We start from the raw sequence: 19,912 nt of genomic DNA on the forward strand, positions 1-19,912 counted from the left end.
CCTATCCACATGGCCACAGTGACAGCTTTGGGCAATGCTCAGGTGACAGCTTGGAACTTCTCTCTCTGAACAGGCCTCATGCATGTTTATTTTAGCTCTGTCATCATGCTGTAGGTATGATCTTTTCCAGAGGACTATTGCTCCCATACATTTTGCAGGACTGGGTAGCACAGAGTTAAAAACATTGCAGTTGCCCACACTTCAGGTGTCCTGAGGCTGGAGAGCTTGAAGAACTAGTTACACCTGATCCAATCCTGCTTTACAGCTTCAGTGTATGCAGTCTTATGGATCATGCAAGCTCCAGCTATATTCTGTAAGAAAATCTGAGGATTGTCTGCACCCCCAGGGCCTGCATACGAGCAGTGTGTTAGGAGCTTTGGAATCTGGTTCGGCATGAGCTGAGAGAGGGGACACAGGAAGCTCCTGGTCAGGGCTCTTGTGGCCCAGCACACAGTGAAGGGATAGCAAACTACCTTATATGTGTCTGAGGATTTTTTCAGGTCTTAGCTTTAGCCCATGACAAGGACTCCTGGGGCTCTGAGTAAATTGTGCAACGTGGAACACCTGTGCCCATAGCAGCACAGCTCACAGCCCAAGACCAGCAAAACCTGTCTTGTCTTCCTTGTAAGCACCACCTGAAGAGTATGTGGATGTGAAGCTACCTTCACAATCTTTGATGATCTGTCAAATAATGATGCTTTAACCAGCAGATGATGTCTGCTGACATACCCATGTCTGCTTTTTATCTCTGAGGCTGTAAAAATAGCTCTGTTGAGGTTGTTTCAGGCTTGTGGGATGGATTTTTTTTTTTTCCTGAATTGATCTTTAAGTTATTTCCAGGTACACATGAGGTCTGGAGAAAGACTTGATGCTGGTTGTGTTTCAGACTTTCCAGTTTGGGTCAGATAGTCCATGACCATGTGGTTCCCTGCTTCACTTTGGTTTTCTTTCCTTGATTTTCCACAGGACATGTAATTTTTAGTGTTCACCTGCTTTTCATTGAGCTGATGGGAGCTTTGGCTATGAAGGAGGTATGTGGACCCTATGATACATGCTGAACAATCAGTGTGTGGACAATTCTTCACAGACAGTATTTTTTTTTAAGCTGTTGCCTTTTTCAGGAAAGATTTCCAGACTATTGGTGTTGCAAATAAAAGTTGAAATGTAAATTATCAATAACACAAAGACATGGGTTTATATTACAATATGTAATTAAAATGTGTCATGCAAATTGCAATTTTAGTACTGGTAATACCAAATTCATTGTGTTGTTGCTTATAAAAGAATAAAAAAGGGAGGGCTTTTCTATGTGTCAATAAGATGGAAATATACCCTGTTTTTATTGTCAGCTTAACAGTCTTTTGCTCTAGTGCCCTGGCTTGATTTATGATCAGTATATTCTGTAATGCCTGACCTCGATTAAAAACAAACATGCTTCTTAAAGGAAAAGTCATAGTTAATTTTGAGGGGATTTTGTGTGGTTGTACCTCATTTTGATTCTTTTATATCTAACTAAGTTATTACTGAAGTAAGGATGCTGCTGAGTGTCCTCCTACACAAACACAGTCACCTTTAACATCATCTAAAGATTGAGTTTATATTAATGCTTGGAGGTAATAGCGTAATATTTTTTAGACTTAGTGATTGAATGAGAAGGAAGATGTTATATATGCACACCCTTGACAGAAGGGAAATGCTTTTTGTCGTAGGAAGGAGTTTGAATATTCAATCACTAATTTGGAAAACAAGCAACTCAAAAAATCTTGTTCTGTGCCTTCCATATACATCCAGTGATATGTAGCCAGAATTAACTGCTTACAAAGGCACTCCATATGACACTTGGTTGCAGTTTCCATTTGCCTGCATATTTTTCACTTTGAACAAGTGCCACTGCACTGGAAAAGTTCACAGTGGTAGCGGGATGTGTGATAGTGATAGTGATAGTGGGGAGCAAGACCCATTGACAGTCCCTCATCCTAACCTGTAGCAGAACAGCATGACTCCTCCAGGATTTCAGCAGGGTGCTGCTCTGCTCTCCTAGTCTTCTCTGCTCCAATGCTCCTCCTTAAGTATTTCACTGAGAGCATATGTCTGCTGGATGTGAAGATGACTGACTTGTTTTGATTGAGGAAAACCAATAAAAGCAACCAAATTGATGCTGAATTAGGTCATACTGGTCTTTCCAGGAGTTTGGACCCTGTTACCAATTAGCAGTATCGGTAATGTTCGGGATAAATTTGTGTAAAACATGTCATGCACCGTAGTAGATCTATGATTATATCCATGTTCTTTTGAAATGTGTGAATCAAAGTTATTTTAACCTATTTTTCCAGCTAAAATATTATTATTGCCACATGATGAATTTCCACATTGAAGGAAATTATCCAACATCTACTACACACACTGAAACAAAAGTATTGAAAATTTCCCACCTGCCTCAGTTAGGCTTTCCAAGACATTCATCTCAATTAAACTAGTAATTAAGATATTTCTTGTTTCCCAAACTGTACCAGCAACTGCCAATTAAAATACAACTATTTAATCATGTTGAATTAGAGCTATAATAATCTTAGTTATTGCCTAATAACGTTTCGCAAGCCACTAAAAAAGTAAAGTCTTGCCAAGAAGTCTATTACCCTTCTACAATATAAATCAATAAATCATAATTGTAGTGTGTACCTTCACTTCTTTTCTACCACACTGTGTAAAACAAAAAAGCAAGAAACCAGAGATGGGTTAATTAATTTAAAACAATTTGTAAATTTTAACTCAATAGGCTGTCTAGGCCTATTAATTAGTAAATCAGTCATAATCTTGAACATATTTAAATGCATTTGATTTCAGTAAAATATACCAAGTGGAACAACCTGATAATGTGACTGCTGCTTTCAAGACTATAAAGGACAATGTTCTTTTCAAATGTTTCTGTAAATATTTCAACAAAAATTGATGAAAGTAATAATCAATTTCAACCATTCCACCAATTCTACATAAATTAGGAATAACAAGAAGTCCTATATTTTTATCCATTAATAACTGATATTTTCATTAATATTCCCAAACTCATAATTTTGAAGCTGTTGCAGACATGGGTTGGAGCTTTCTTCTCTTTTCTTTGCTCTTGATTAGCTGCTCTCTGGCATTGCTTCTTCCATTCTTTATCCTCATTTCAGTAACAGTCAGTGGTGGAAAATCACCAGCTCTGAACTCCTATGGCTATGGATGCTCACAAGAGGACAGGGCACATTCTATGGAACGATGGCCCTGGTTGGATTGGAAAAGATTTAGTAAGGGCTGAGATTTTTAAGGAATTTTTATGTGAACCTCAAAACACTGGCTGAACACCTGGGGTTTCTTCTGTGTCCCCTGGAATGTCTTATGTGGCTCTTCTCTTTTTTTAGGTGTCCTAGAGTGGTCCCTGTGAAAGTGTAAGAGCTTGATATTTGTGTGTTACACCAAAAAATAAAAGCAACTTCCAAATCATAAAACCATAGGTTCATAGAGTAATTTAGATAGTCAAAGACCTCTAAAATAATTGAATCCAACTCTTAACCCAATACTGCCAAGTTCTCTACTAACCCATGTCCCCAAATGCCACAAGTGTTTAAAATACTTGTAGGAACAGTGAGACCACCATGCCCCTCGGCAGCCTGTTCCAGAGACAGACACTTTCAATAGCAGCCTTTTTCCTAATATTTAATCTAAATGACCCCTGGCAGAAGCTGAGGACTTCCTCCAGTCCTCTCTTGTTACTTGGGAGCAGAGACCTACTGTCACCTGTTACACCTTTTTTTCAGGTAATTTTAGAAAGAATGAAAGATGGTCTCCCCTAAGCCTTTCCCCAGGCTAAACAACCCCAGTTCCCCAGTTCCCTCAGCTTTTTCTCATCTTTGTGCTCCACACCCTTCTCCAGCTCTGTTTTCCTTTCTGGGACATGATCCAGCCCCTCCATATTTCTCTTGTAGTGAGAGGCCAAAACTGAGCCCAAAAATTGAGGTGTGGCCTCACGGCTGCTGAGTGAATGGAGGAGGAGCACATCCCTAAGAGTCACCTTTTTGAGAATCGAACAGGGCAGTCTTAGCTTTAGGCACATGTGAACTAGAATCAAAATTTATTAACTGCAGTGATGCTGTGGATGAGATGTGTTTGGGCTCTGTTTGTGTAAACACCTTGGCTGGTGTTACATGGAGGCTGGTATTCCAGCCCTGGGAAACTCCCAGTCAAGAATGAAACACTTAAAAGGAGGAAGTGCATAAAACAAATATATAAATATTTTCCAGGAATGCTTATATTGTTTAGACACTTCAAGGAAAGAAAACAAAGAAAACACAAAACACAGGAATAATAACAACAATATTTCTGGAAAAAGTTGTTTCAGTGCATTGTTTATTTATTACTCCCTTGCTGTTCTAATTATCAACATGATTCACAGCATTTGCATATGAAAAATAAAAACTAAATCTGCACTCCTGAATGAATAAGTATCACAGAATCACAGAATAGGCTGAGTTGCAAGGGACCCACAAGGATCAGTGAGTCCAGCTGAGGAGAAGCTTTCCAGTGCATATCAGCAAGAGTTCACTCAACTATTTTAATCTTATTAAAATTCCACAACACCTAGAAATAATCGATAAACCCTTAGTTAGACCTTACCTACCTTTGGTGCTGGAGAAATGCCTGTTTCCATCTATTTTTCACATGTGGACTAGAAAAGCAACCAGCTGATGCAATGAAAATAGAGGTGCCATTCACATTACAGGTTCATCATTGCATTTCAAGTTGCAGAAGACTGATCAGTAGGCCTAACAAATACAGACTGGTCAATAAAGCTCTCAGACCACAAACATGGGAGAGGGAAAAAGTACACTTTATCTAGGGAGCTCAGATGAGCTTGTGCAAACTACCTGTTAGGCAAACACCTCTAAACTCTAGGGGAAAATGAGTGCTGTTCTTCATCTCCATCTGGAACAAGTCCCGTAACCTCCCTGCACCTGCATCCACTACCCCAGGTAGCCCAACTGCCTGTGTGCCCAAAGAAGTGAGACCACCTTGGGAAGTCTCCTAGGTTAGCCCTGGCCTTGCATGCCTGAGCTGCTAAAAGCCTCAGTTAATATCCATTCAGTATTTGTACTGTTCAAGGGCTGAGACACTGTTGTAGATCTTTGGGAGAAGGAACGGTTGAAAACCTTTCCTTAGGCAAACCTTTTGCCTTTCCATGGGAAAAATTTCCAATAGAATTCATGGGAGAGGGTAAAAAAAGAGTTTTAAAAATGTACTACAGAGTATCCAAAAAAGAAAACAGGGTGACTATGTGGGGTACATATCAGCAACAGAAATCATGTGTCATGATTTTGAACAAAATATATTTACATGTGAAGCAGTTAACAATTAATCTGTAATTTTTTTTTTCTTTCAGAACCAGTCCATGTAAAATATATCATGTATTCACCACATGCTTGTACAGTAGCAATGCTTATAACCTTGGAATAAATCTGTGAGGGATATTGTTGTGAGTGGACATCTCTGGTATTAACATGAACACAGCCAAACTGTGACATTCCAGTACAATCTGAAGGGGTTTTCCAGAGTGCTCTGGGATCTGTAGACTTGCAGTAGCATTCAATGCTATATGGATATCTTTTGGCATGATTTAAGACAAAATGTCACACAAGAATGCCTTAAGCATTCTAATATTCCTTGCCAAAGTACTGGCTGAGTTTCAAGATCTCTTAAGATCTGGTGATGGTGCCCTTAGCTAGAGCATGAGACCTTGCGACTTCTATTGTAGCTTTTTGCTGCTTTCAGCAAGGAAACATGAATCTCAGTGAGTTTGGCTTCTGCTTGGTGAGCGCTCGTCTTGGCTGAACGTGAGCTCCTCCTGCAGACCATGTTCTTCTTCTACTCTACCAGTAGATTGGTGATAGCACAGTATTTCAGTCTCTCTGTCTTTCCATTTGCCATCCTGCGGAAGAAAGATATTTTTCAGCTGCAGCCTAAAAGAGGAAACTGAAATAATCTGGCTGAAGAATGCTCTGTCTTTGGGCCTGATTATAAAAAGCCCATCATAGTCATAGAATCCCAGAATGGTTTGGGTTGGAAGGGACCTTAAAGATATTCCAGTTCCAATCCCTTGCCATCGACAAGGAATTCTAATTCCAATAGACCAGGTTGCTCAAAGTCCCATCCAACCTGGCCTTGAACACTTCCACCAGAGATGGAGCAACAACAACTTCTCTGCAGCAGTGTCAAACACTCTCACAGTCAAGACTTTCATTCTAAGATATAATTTAAATCTCTCCTCTTTCAGTTTAAAACTTTTTCCTCTTGTTCCATCACAAATTGCCGCTCTCATAAAATGCCGCTTTCACTAATTTTTCTATACGAAAGGATGGCCATTTATTTATTTATATATCTATTTATATATCTTTCCATCATTATCATTGTTATTATAACTATTTATTTTGCACCCACAACGACACCTTCCCCACCCCAGAAATTTGTAGTCTGTTCAGTGGTCTGAGGCAGCATCTTCCTGCTGCCTGTGCCAGGCTTTCACCAAAGGCAGCATATCTATGGTCTGATTCCATGGCAGAGAGGATGTCAGTGAGACATTCACTCTTTGAAACAACCCCTTGTCTGAGCTAGGTTCAGAGGAAAACTGACAGGATAACTCCTGACAGGTTCAGAGACCTGCCAGCCACTCACAGGCAGAAGTTCAGTCTGTTCAGGATTAGGCGAATCAGAACAGCAATCTGTGACAACGTTGGACTGAACTTCATGGTGACATGACATCCTGCAAAAAGCTGTGTCCGGGAGTGTGGTGCTGAGCACTGCTGTTGTCGCTGTGAATCAGAGAGGGAGCAATGCTTAGTGGCATCCTCTGAGGCAAAACTGTGCCATCTATGTGTAAAATGCAGAAGTGAGTTATCTATGGTGGTAAATATTACATTTGGCATTGCACTTCTCTGGTGCTGCAGAAGCTGTTAATTTGCACAGGCAACTCTTTGAGACTGGGCTACAATTTTACATGCAGATTTAACATCTTTCCTGATGAATGAGGAGAAAATATGCGGAAATTATTTAGAAAATATGCACCTATCTTTGTTGTTGTTGTTTCTGTTCTTAAAGCCTGAGAAAATGACTCGTAAGTGCTCTGTGAGGTTTGCTGAGGAGTGTGAATTTTTTGAAACAGTTGATGCATTGTCACTTCCCAGTGAGTTCCCAATGACATGATTGCTCTCTTGCTCCTTTGCATCATTTGCTTACACCTAATTGGTTTCTACTGTGATATGGATAATGTGTACGGAGCCTTCACACACTGTCAAAAAAAATTTCTGTATCTAAATATATACAGAGATGTGGCTTTTGCTCTGATGTAGGCAGGAGGAAGTTGAGCAGACAGAGGTCTTGATCACAAGTTTTTGACGCTTTTTTATTTGTGTTTAGAGAAACATTCAGTCCCATCCCTCAGCAGACAGCAAGGCTGAGTCACAAACTTATTGCTGCATATCAGCCTGGTGCATGATTTAAGAAATGGCCAGTTCCTCCTTATTTCTTTTATAGGGTATCAATGGCAAAAAAAAACTTCTTTTCCATGCAAGGACAGGATCTTCTGTTCTTCAACATCTTCTTATATCTGCTACCTTTTTTTTTTAACTCAAACAGTAGGGAAGGGTTAATTTTGCACAATTTCTTCCCCAAGACAGCCTTCAGTAAAGTGGGCAGATACTCCCATGATGTAAATCAAGACAGATCAAGGCTAGCAGTGTTTAGTCGTATGTGTGGGTTTTAAATCAGCAGACAAAGTTGTGGATTCACATATTCTATTATTTTGCACCCTAAATAGGATGGTGCCACAGAATCATGAACTGCAATCAGACCTTGGGATTAATAAATTGATATTGAATTTCATATCAAGCTAGAGTTTTGATAAACACATGTGTGCTATGATTTAGGGATAGATTTTGCTATTAAATGTCACTCTTTTACAGAAATTACATATGACAATCCAGCTTTCAAATTTTCTTCTTTGTACCGAATTTTTGAAACAAGCCTCAACTCCCTTTTAACTTTTGAAGAATAAACAAGGACAAAAAATTTTCATCAGCATTACAAAAGAGTAGGAGTTAATTTTTTTCTTCAGTTTTTAAGGTGTTTTGCTGAAATAGCAGTTGAAGTTGTGTTGCATTTTTCTCCACTTGCAAGGTAAAATCTGTCCCCAGGAGTTTAGAACATTCCTATTTCTTTGAAAATGCTAAAACTGCCAGTGTGGGTTAGGGTTTGGTGGTTTTGTGTGGCTATATTTTTTTGCCTTTTTTTCCTCTTTTTGGTTGTGGGGAGAGAGTGAGGTGGGGGCAGGTTCTAGGGGTTTTGTGGTTTGGTTTTTTGATTTTTTTTTTTGTTTGGTTTTTTTTTTTTATTTTGAGGTTTCTTTTGGATTTTAAAAGGCCAGAGAAGAAGACAGTAGAAGAAAAGAATGGATTAATCTAGAGAGTCCCATAGAAAATATTCATTGACCAAACTGGATTAATCTTTATTTAAACAGTTTAAGTGGATGACAACCCTCCCCTTAATCAACAACAATACATTCTTTTAGGTGTCTGCCAACCCCTCATCTTGACCAGTGCATTTTACTTGGAGCTTGAATTAAGAATCTCTTTTTTAAAAAGCCTGCAATAACAGCCTTCTCTCCTCCTACTTTTGCTGAGCATGGAACAGTCACTGCCTAACCTCTCTTCAACCTGAGTAAGCCAGGAAATTTATTAACCCTTTATCTTAACCCTCAGGGTGGCATCCTGCTCAGCATGTACTGAGTTAGAGTGTGCTCTCCCAAATGGATAAAGCTCTGGAAAACTTCACAGGGAGCAGTTGTCACCCACTTGGTAAATAAGTTAACTTTAGCACTTTTCTTAATCTGACTGCCCAAATTATTTTGATGGACATGAAATAACAAGCTTACCATGAGCTGTTGCTCCACAAGAAATGTGTTTTGTGAATTTATATTGTTGGCAATAATATTTTATGTCCCTGGTTCACTCTCTGTATTATGCAGAATTAGTACTTTAGAAATGCCAAGGATGATCCAGAAAGCTAAGGAAGAATTTTTTTTTTCCATGATCAAAACTAAGGAATCTAAATTTGAATGCTGTGTTAATCTTAGATACTAAGCAACATTTAGAACAGGAGTCTGAATATGTTTACCACCAGTATATGACAAATTTATTTTCAGACCTTTTTCAAATATACTCTAAAGTAATTTGGTTTTGTTAATTTTTCTAAGATAGTAGAGGATATTCTGGAATTTCTGCTGTAAGTTTTACTGCTTGCTTATAGACAGTCACACCATCCAGAAATTAAGTCACTGGGATATAAAGGTGTATCAGTCTGCCAAGATGTCTGAAAATTTAGTCACACAAATTCCACTTATGAATGAGGACTGCTGCTACTAAATGTAGGTGGAAACAGAATCAAATCCATGATTTTGATGTACCACAGGAAAGAGTTTTATTCCAAATAAGAGATTTTCTTTCCCTTTAGTCCTCACTGAACACAGAGAAAATTATTTGTCCAGCAACAGAGTTATCCAGCAAGCATTTTTAAAATTTTTTCAGGTTGTAAAACTCCTCAGATATTGTCAAGAACATATCAAGATACAACAAAATTCCTGGAACCTTTATCTGAAATGAAAAGTTAACCTTCATATATGTTTAATATTCTAATTTCTTAAAATTTTCTGAAAAATAGCAGAATTTTTGAGGTGTAAAAATTACTTTCTCTTTAAAATTTCTGATCTATTTTGTTGCCATGACCTTTGTAGCTGGGATTTGGCAAATGATTTCTGTCTTGATGTGTCTCCTCTCGGAAGAGTAAAAAACCTTTAGCTCACCACAAAGCTAAGAGCTGTTGTGAGATCTCTGAAGCACTTAACATGATCAGGCACTACTATTTTTTAACAAGACTTCACTGACTTTAATTAGCAAAGCCAAAGAAGATAAATCATCACATTAAGGACTAAACCTACAAACACTTTGGCATCATGCAGCATTAAGAAAACTTCAGGCAAACAAGCATGAGTGGTATTCAAATTTCCATTAGTCACAGAGTGGAAAATCTGACGTGATTGTCAATTAGTGGGATGGGATATTCAGCTTATTTAACCAAGAAACCACACTGCAGCATGAGGCTCCTTAGTTAAAACAAATATCTCATTACAAAAGTACTTTGACATTTCTTGTGTTTATTTAAAATCAGTCATCATTCAGGTACTTAAAAGCCATAAAACTGAAATCATGCAGACCTTACCAAAAGTAGGTCCTACCCTTCCTTTTCAAGTTTCATAACTTTTGGTGATTTTATACACTACTGAAGGTTAATGATGAGCTAATAGCTGTTTAAGATGTCTATTTAAAAATACACAAGGCACTGAGCATCTCCCTGTTGTTGCAGCACACAAGCTTTCTTTCTTTCTTGTGTGCAGATTAATGGTTTGATGCTTCCCAAGCTGTGAGTCAGAACAGCTACTTCTGCCTTTCTGCACTGTGGTTATGCTGCCAGCATTCAGGAAACTTGTGTCAGTGTGTACCTTATGCAAGCAGGGCTCAAAGGCCAGTGTATTTTGAATTGCAACAAAGTTTTAGTTTGACTTTTTTTAAGGAGTTTCTCCAGCATTTTGTCAGGTTATGGTCACTGCTTTGTGCCTACAAATGAATTGTACAGAAGAGCATAGGAGGAAGAAAGTGCTGGCCAGAAAATGTGATTGTAGCTTTTTCTGTGCCTATGCTTTGCAGTAATGGCGACCGATGGTGACTCAAGATTAAACAACTCTAGTTTCAGAGAGCTGTTAAGCCCTGATTCATCAAAACTTTAAGTTCTACTATCTATAACAATGTGCCACAACTTTTCTTGATTAGGGTTTCATTACATGTTACCTCTATTGTTACTATAAAGGCCCTATTCATGCCCCATGAAGGGTCAGGTTAGTACTATTCTTGAGAAATTGATGGGTAGAACATAGGTGCTTTGCCAGATGCACTGTGTCCTGATTTGTGCTCTTCTTGTTGGCTCTGCTCATGGACAGATATTAGCTCAGATAGGAGGTCTACGTTTCAGTAAGAAGCCAAATATGTTCAGTTTAAAGTTTAGGGATCGGGCTGAGGAACAATCCGACCTTGTGTAACTTTATCAAGAAGGATGACTGAGGTTCTTGGATTTTGCTGTGCTTGAGCCCATCCAATGGAGAGGAGCTGACCCTTCACCAGGGGGAGGCACAGATGTATTACTGGAGACTGGCCATAAATGAGAGGAAAGAAAAGTCCTTTGAATGCTTAGAGTTTAGCAGTGGCTGCTCTCCTCCAGCTCCAAGGAGGAATCTCCCCTGAGGGAAATGTGCTGTTGCTTTTTGAATGAAGTGGTCTCTCCTCTCTGTACTCAGAAGTGGTGGAGACCTCTAATCAGCCAAAGTCTCACAGCAAACAGCCAGGTTGTTTGGCATGGCTCACATCACCTCCTAGGCTGACAGACCTCTCCTTAAGCTCTTTATAAATCACATGAGCCCTGTTCCTGCTATGCACAGCCAGGAATTTGGCTTTGGAGTAATTGCCTTGACATACATCCATCCTAAGGAATAATGCAAAACTAACCACTTCTGTTTCAGAGGTGGCTTGCTTTTATCAAAAGTTTTGAATGCAACTGAGGAAGAAATTATGAGCTTTTATCACCAAAAAAAAAAAAAAAAATCAAAGAGTCCAATTTTCTGCCAACCTGTTCTACCTTCATTTGGATTTGAAAAAGAGCACCTGGAATTTTGGAAAGGATCTCATGAGGTTGTGAGATCCAAAGCAAGCCAGCAACATGCCTGGTTGGGTGAGCTCTAGAAGTCCTTTCTGATATACATCCCTGAGGAGAACTGTGTCCCTCCCTTGGAGGTATGACCGCAAAAATAGCTAATTATGTCAATTTTTGGCCATCAAATTCCTCCATTCAAAAGCAGATGAGGATGATGATTGTTCAACAAGGACCAAGGTCAAATGAAACTCACTTCTTCTTAATTCTGAAATTAAGAAGACTTTAATTCTGAAATTTAATGTACCAAAAAAAGAGACATTGTCTCTTTTTGTACCAAAAAAAGAGCAATGCTGTTGACATTTTTTGGCAAAAAAAACAACAGGGTGAAATTTTTTTATTGTTTTGGTGGTTGGGTTTGTTTTTTGCTTGTTTTTTACATTAGCAAATGACTCAACGTAACTACAGTAAAAAGATATTGACCAATGTCTTCATATTACATCTGAATACAGAACAGAGTTTATCACCCACCTTCAGCAGTAGGGTGTGCCAATTATCTGCCAAACAGCTTGCACAGTTCAATGACTCCAAGTAATTTTGCTGACATCCTGAAAATAGGTGTTTATGCAACAGCTCTTCAAACATAAATAAAATCAAGATATATGATGAAATAACATTCTTGGCCTCAAAGGTGTTGTTTTTTGTTCTTTCCCCTCTTTTAAAGATCACATGATAACCAGATCATTTAAGAGTGAAGTAAGTTCTGAGTGCAGCTGGTTTCTGCCCTCACACTGTCTTTTTCCTCAACTTCTATTAAGGGTTGTAAGATCTGTTAAATCAGTTTAAAGATACCCTCATCTCTACTTCAAGAAGACCCCTGTAATATTTACTGTGCTGTGCTGTGATGTGTGTGACACCTTCCTCATTTGTCTCCTCTTCCTCCTAAGACACTCCTGCAAGAACCTGGCTTAATTTTATTACATTTGGAGCAGGTTTGGCCATTTAGCATCATTTGAGAACACTAAATTCCTGATTACTATGCACTGGTATTGTATGGAGAGCTGTTTTCCTTCTCAGCCAAAACATTTTTCTCAGTCTTGCAGAAATTCAGTTTCTTATTGATGTGGAAAGTCTGAGTCGGCAGCGCTGGAAAACTCAAATGTGATGTGAGATCTGTGCTGGAAAACAGTTATTATAGTGGAGACATAGTGAAGAGAGGTAAAACTTACTTGAAGAATTGTAGATTTATTTCCTTTGCTTGTCTCAGAATGTTCTGGAGGAACCAAGTCCTCCGTCTTTCAAAAGATTGTATGTTCACTTCTAACTGATTCTAGTGACATTAATTTTGTATTAAAGGAATTTCTCAGGTCTGTCCATATGACATGAAAGTCCTGTGCTTTTCCACTGAATTCTTGATTAAATCCTTGCAGACATTGCTTAAGGAGGAATTTTGATTGTGATGAGACTGGGTAGAGGCTGGGGGCAGCTATTATCTCTGTCTGTAAAGGTTATCAATGTGTACTGGCTACCAGAGATTTCTCTCCTGTTAGAAGTGATCATCCTATTTTCATTTCATTCCTATTCCTTCCCATGAGTAATGCAACAAGGAGTCCAAACAGCAAGAAAACTTGTAGTACCCTGATAAAACTTACAAATTGGGAAAGTCTGAGGAGTTGTTTTATTAACTTTTTTTTTTTCTCCCAGAGACTGTAAAAAGAGTAGATTGTAGAATGGTGTGTGTTATTCTTATGATATTAATCTATTTACAGGTACTGCATCGCCACAGCTCTTGTACTGATTTTTCATATCACCTATTAGCCAGTTGATTGTGACTGCACTTGCATAGCAAGCTCCAGCGTATGTGCAAGGCACTCAGCAGCAGCCAAGTGAGGGAGGAAAGAATCCAACCTGAAATGAGAAAACTGGCCATATTCAGTGTGATTCAAGGGAAGTTGAAAGATCATGACAGCATTCCTTGTGAACTCCAGAGGGGAGATCTTGATATCTCTGTGATTTGCAGCTATTTTTGAAAATACATGGAGGATGAGCAAAATACTGGTGAGCAGAAATAAAAGTAATAATAAAAATTAAAATAAAATAATAATAAAAAGAAAAGCTTGCTGTTTATCATACTTTAAAGAGGAAGAAAAGGGTGAGATGGCAAATTGTCTCTCTAGCTTACTAGAAAGTTCTGAAGAAATGCTTGGCAATTGCAGCAGAGTTTATAAGTATCTTGAAGAAAACAACAGAGAAACAGCCAACAAAGATATGTCAAGAATAAATCATGTCTAAACAATATAATTTCTGCTTTTGAAAATATGAAATACATTATCAACAGGTAGAAACAGCAGATTTTATGCATTCTGGTTTTACCATAAAATTGTTGTACTGTTTCACCCAACACTTTCTGGTAAGGAAGCATGTTGAGCTGTATGTGCTGAAGGCTCAGTGCAATACCAGCTGGAAACCTGTTTCCAGAATTCAGCAGCTTAAAGTCAGTTAATATGACATCTGTGTGGCTCTCAGGAGCAGTTTATAATAGTGATGGGATGAAGAAATAAGAGTGCAGTCATTAAATTCAGAGGTAACATTAGACTGAAAAAGAATAAGAAGGTATAGACAGGCTTAACATTATAACTGGCCTTGACAAGCTGGTGAATACAAGTCAACAAGGACAAGTACAGAGCATTGCACCTCAGTGGGAAACATCTTTTCAAATGGAGAGCAGACCTCAAGAAGTATTCAGATTATTGAATAATTCTAAAGGACAGAATGAAAAACAACCACGTCAGCAACATTTTGGTAGAAAGGGACCTAGGAATGATTGTGATACATGGGTTGTATGAGGTGGTTGTAGTGTTCGTATGAGAAAGTAAGCTTTCCTATAGGAGTGAATTTAGAAGATGAGCTGTGTGAATAAGGTGAAATAACTGAAATAACCTTTCTTCATCATTCAGTACTACCTGGTTAACATGGAAGTACTGTATTTAAGACAATATTATTGATATAAATGGTCAAAGATATAGGATAAAAGGTCTCCAAGGGGAAGATAAAAATTGTTTAGATGTTTGTCGAACAGGAGAAAATAAGCCTTTTAATGCACAAAAAAAGTTGCAAAAGCTAGTCAGTCTCTTCTAACATACAGACAAGAAATGCACCAGAAAGCATTGAGTTTACATTGCAAAAAGGGAGCTTTAATTATTAGCTAAGGGACAAGGAAGTGCCGTGCAGAAAAGGCGTGGAGCACCGGTGTCATGTTGTAGCTGTGAAAAACAGGTTAAGCAAACATTCTTCAGGAATGACAGGTGTGATTGAAGCTGCCTTAGTCTGAAGGATGGAAAATGGTCCTCACCAGGTTTCCTCTCATCTTCTATTCTGTGATATTGACCAGTCATCAGTAGGACTTTAACCAGAAGTCCAAACTAAATTGGAAGCCTCAATCTAGCTCAATGCAGACCGGGGTTGGGGGGGGGGAGGGGGAGCAGCTTGGACATGCCTGTAAAATGAACCTAGATTATAGGTAGAAATGTCCTATTTTAAAACTTTTCTGTTCTGCTCACGTGAAAAATAGGCATTTTATCTCTTTTTGCGGTTTTGAGGCTGACCACAGATACTCAAGCAGAGGTATGTAGCTGGTAGTCAAACTCAGCTGGACACTTTGAATTAAAGTGCATAGCAGATAGAAATATCATGATCTTGGTTGCCAAAGTACACACATCTGTTGTACTAAGCATTGACAGATTGACAAGGGCAGCCCTTTTGTGTAATGTTTGTCCCTTTAAAAATAACATGCTTTCATTTAGCAGTAAGTGAAAAACAGATACTCCTTTATTTATCACAGAATTGTTTACTTTAGATCAGTCATCCATATGCAGATGATTCAACTCTTGATTCATCTCTTTCAGTATCTTGGTGGCAAGGCTTTTTTTCCATTTCCAAATTGTATCTCTTTGTCTTTCACAGCACAAACAATGGAAATGGAAAATTGCTCAAGCTGTAATTATGAACATTATTTTCTCCGCTTTATTCTTCTCCCTAATAATTCTGAGCATTCGCTGTGTCTAAGATGAAGAGATAAATGCGGAACTACTTTCACTGGAAAGAAATAGGACTTGATTCTTTATGTCAGCATTTATTTTTCTCTAGGTAATCCTTGCACAGCAGACTAATATGCAGCTGATCAAATTTTTTTTCAGGCATGTAAAAAGGCAAAAATGCTACAGAAATTAAAAAAAAAAAATCTACCATGGAGAATGCAAGAAATATCAGTGCAAAAGCTGACACTTCAAGGATGCTGCTTCCCTTCAGTGTTATCCTCACTGCATAAAAAAACCCATGGGAAATTGACATTCATGCTTCTTATTGGCGGGACAAGTGGTCTGCATTTTCTTTTCTAAACAATTAAGAGTCAGTCTGAGAATGACTGTTGTTTTCTGAAATGCACTTAGTGCAAAAAACTTGGCAAATAAAAAATCACTAATAGAAAATTCAGGTTAAAAAAAGACCAACCAGCCCTTCCTGTGTCTATGTGGTTACAGCAATAAGAACTAAAATCCATCTATGTGAGTTGGCCTAAACTACCAAAGATCGAAACAATTCAAGAAAACCACTAGTAAAGGTGCATCTTATGAGGCCGATTTCCAAAGTTATATGCATCTACATAAAATCTTTCCTTGCATAAGAAACTAACTTTCATCTTCATAGAATATGGACTATTTTGAAATATTTATTTTGCTGTGTAGCACTTTTGTTTTAGAGTTGCACGAGTGTCTTTCAGGTTTTAATGCCATGATATCAAGATAGCTGACAAATTGCATTGGGTTTATGAGCACTTTGTTATTACATTCTAATACTGCATTATTAATATATTTTCATGCAATTACAATCCATAAAATATAATTGAGATTGTTAGAAAAAAGCTTAAATTTGCTTCAAGATCCTTCTACAAATCTCTACACCTACAGTGACCACTTGAAATTGATGTACTCTATTCTGAGAAAAAAGTGAAGCCCGTCTAAGTTTGCCAAATTGTATTATTTGGAAATATCAGAATTGCTATTTTTTCTTATGCTTTCCTTCATCAGAAAATGCTGAAAATCTCTGTAAAGAAAGTTTTGTAGTTTTACAACTAAATACACTGGCACATATTTCCTGACTTGTGTGAAATCGGGAAGTACTGTGATGGAGTTATTTTCCTCAGTCCTACACACCAATCTGATTTAGCACCATCATTGTATTAAAAAAAAAAAAAAAAAAACTTTAAGAACTGAGATTGCATGTGTAAAATCATTGTGGTTTAGAGAAAGTGTAGTACGTTGCTTCCTTTCTGTTGTGCTTTTTCATATGTAAGCTTTAATATCTATTCTTGTCATCTTTACAGAAGCACTGATAACAAAGTTCTTAAGATTTTTTTTGTCATATCACTTTATTTCAGGAGTGGAAGATTTTTCAATTTAAGGCACAATGAAACTGTGATTACAATGGAGTACTATACCAAAACAATACATGTTCATAGTGCTGCAGCCTAGGATTTTCACTGATTTAATGACATCAGTTTTTCTGCCAACTTAATCTTGTCATCGTAAAACAGTTTGTATACACAAATATGCTGTGTAAGGGCAGCTGTCTTTCTTTCCCTAATGTATCTATAGATGTCTGCATTATAAATGCATAATCCTTCTTGCCCCCAACTCAGCTTTTAAATCCAAGTTTTATAGGTTAATCATACATTTTATGAACAAATATTCTGTTACCAGCTTAAAATTTGCTTTTCATTAATAGGCATGAATTATTTTTTGCTTCTTCTCTTGACAATTCTTAGAGCTGTGGACTTCCTTTTCCTCTCTCATCCCACTGTCTACAGCACAGTCCCAAATAAACGTGGCAGTGTTACAGCACCCACTGAGTTGTACCAGAAGAGAGGAACGGTCCAACCCATGTGCAAGGAGAGCTGCTGTTTCCGTGTACTCTTGAAAATAGATTAGTTCATTCTGTGAAATCAAAATGTGTTGAGAGACTGTTCCCAGACAAACAGCTGCTTCGTTAGATTTTCGTTATCAAGGGATTGATGAGATTTACTCTGGGCTGCTTTTTTTTTCCATTGTGCCCTGCAGATAACAATTCTTGTCTTTCTGCTAGTTATATTTTAACCTACCTGTTGGTTTCCTTATCTGAGAAGCTAAACACAGCAGACTGTGGGAAAGACTAAACACTTGCAGTGCTACTGCTTCTAAGACACCTTTCTTGTTGAGCAACTGAAAACTATAATAATGTAATGCATGTAGTTGCCTTATATAATGTAGAGAAATAAATAAACAGATGTTTTGGGTGCTTTACTGACTTATGTGAACACTTTCTGGTTTCATACAGGCACAGTGGACCTCAGCACTTAGTAAACCAGAGCCAGAATCCTGGCTGTGGCTGTGTTAGCGGGTGCTGAAAAACTATTTTTAGACCCTTGGCTATTTAGGTAATTGGAGTTTTTGCCTCTTGAACTTTCTATTGTATAACACAGCTGGTCATCAGCTTGGTGCAAGGGACAGGGAGTGCGGGGACACCACAGAGCACTGGGGGAGTCAAAACGCTGCTACAGGTAATGGACTTTATTGGGCATCCAAACCAAGAATCTGTGTAGGAGAGGATTTGTTAAGCAGCACTGAAAGAGTTGGTACAGTCAATCATGTTTACTTGCAAGGTTGAAAATAGATTACTGGTACTAATTATCCCTGTAAAGACTCTCAGTACTGCCAACTCAGGATTACATGAGCATCTGGAGAGAACCGTTACTGTCTCTAAAAGTGAATTTCATTATTTGGCCAAACCACAACCTCTGAGAAAGACAGCTGGATTCCCACCAAGTCCAATATTTCCATAGAGCTATAACATTGATGCCTTCAAATTTCCAGCTCAAATTGTAGGGACGTTTAAAAGACATCCGGTAGAGCTCAAATGCTTGGCACCTAAATCCAGAATCTGTTGTTCCGCTCTACAGCTGGGTCAAGGAGCATGAACCAACAAGCATCCAACAAGATAAGGCTAGAAAATATGAAATTTTTAAGGACATTTGCTAAGTGCATCAACTACCAGACTGTTGCAATAGTATGTGGAGTAATAGTTTAAATTCAAAGGGAAAATTTAGAGTTGATCTATGAAAGAAGTTGTTTTACAATGAGGGTGGTGAAACACTTGAATAGGTGGCTCAGATAAGTGGTAGATGCCCCATCACTGGAAACATTCAAGATCAGGTTGAATGGTGCTCTAAACAGATTAATCTACTTGAAGATGAACCTGGTCATTGCAGGGAGGTTGGATTAGATGGCTTTTAAAGGCCCCTTTCAATCCAAACTATTCTGTGATTTTGTGATACACCATGTACACCCTCAGTTCCCTCATTTACATAACCTTTAACTACCATAGCAGCCCTTCACATATCTTAATTCCTATTCTCACTAAATTCTGTTGTGTCTTCTTCACAAACAAAAAATATTTGACATTGGGTCATAAATGTTCCTTCAGAGACCTGAAATGGTTTTGTAATCTAGTAGCATGATTAGCTTTCCTCTTGAAAACTTCAATAATTCACCTAACATAAAGGAAAGTACACTAATATAATGATAAATTATGTACTGTCTTTGATATTATACTTCCTTTAGCAGTTTACATCCAAATCAGTAATTTTTTAGCATGATATTTGGGTTTTGTGGAATGCATGAAGACAAAGCTCACATTTATTAGAATTTCTTTGAGGCTGTTAGTAAAAGTGGTAAATAAAATTTCACAGTATGTTTACCTGTCCTCTTCCCAAAAAATTACTGAGGCAAATTTCCTAAATCAACATTCAGAGGCCTTAATATTCTATAGAGACATAGATAGAAATTTAAAAATTCAAGCTAACATAATATTTTTTTTCAACAATCTGAGATGTGGTTTTTAATAAGATGCATTCTTATTGGAGTATTCACTATGTTCCAGGCAAAAAGGTCTTAGAATGGTCTCATTAGACCATATACATCTTCAGCTTCAATGTAAAAGCCAAAAATACAAACTAAAATAAGTAAGTTGTCTCTTGTGAAACGAAGTCAAAACTGTCATGGTGTTGGCCTGTAGGGTCTCTTCTCACTTAAAAAAGAAG

The 19,912-nt window shown here is 38.0% G+C and overlaps 1 long non-coding RNA gene across 5 annotated transcripts in view; it reads left to right on the forward strand.

Moving 5' to 3' along the window:
- Positions 1–19,912, forward strand: part of LOC132341782 (uncharacterized) — a 29,735-nt gene that overhangs the window by 2,843 nt on the left and 6,980 nt on the right. For 3 of the 5 annotated variants that reach the window (XR_009490306.1, XR_009490309.1, XR_009490310.1), the window contains exons 3-5: positions 967–1,031; positions 12,877–12,999; positions 13,551–13,839. This is a non-coding gene — a long non-coding RNA (uncharacterized LOC132341782). Of the gene's footprint in view, positions 1–966; positions 1,032–12,876; positions 13,000–13,550; positions 13,840–18,150; positions 18,251–19,912 lie in introns of all 5 variants that reach the window. The other 2 variants (XR_009490308.1, XR_009490307.1) reach the window with 2 other exon arrangements.

The sequence above is a fragment of the Haemorhous mexicanus genome, chromosome Z (assembly GCF_027477595.1).
Source record: "Haemorhous mexicanus isolate bHaeMex1 chromosome Z, bHaeMex1.pri, whole genome shotgun sequence".
NCBI classification, from domain to species: domain Eukaryota; kingdom Metazoa; phylum Chordata; class Aves; order Passeriformes; family Fringillidae; genus Haemorhous; species Haemorhous mexicanus.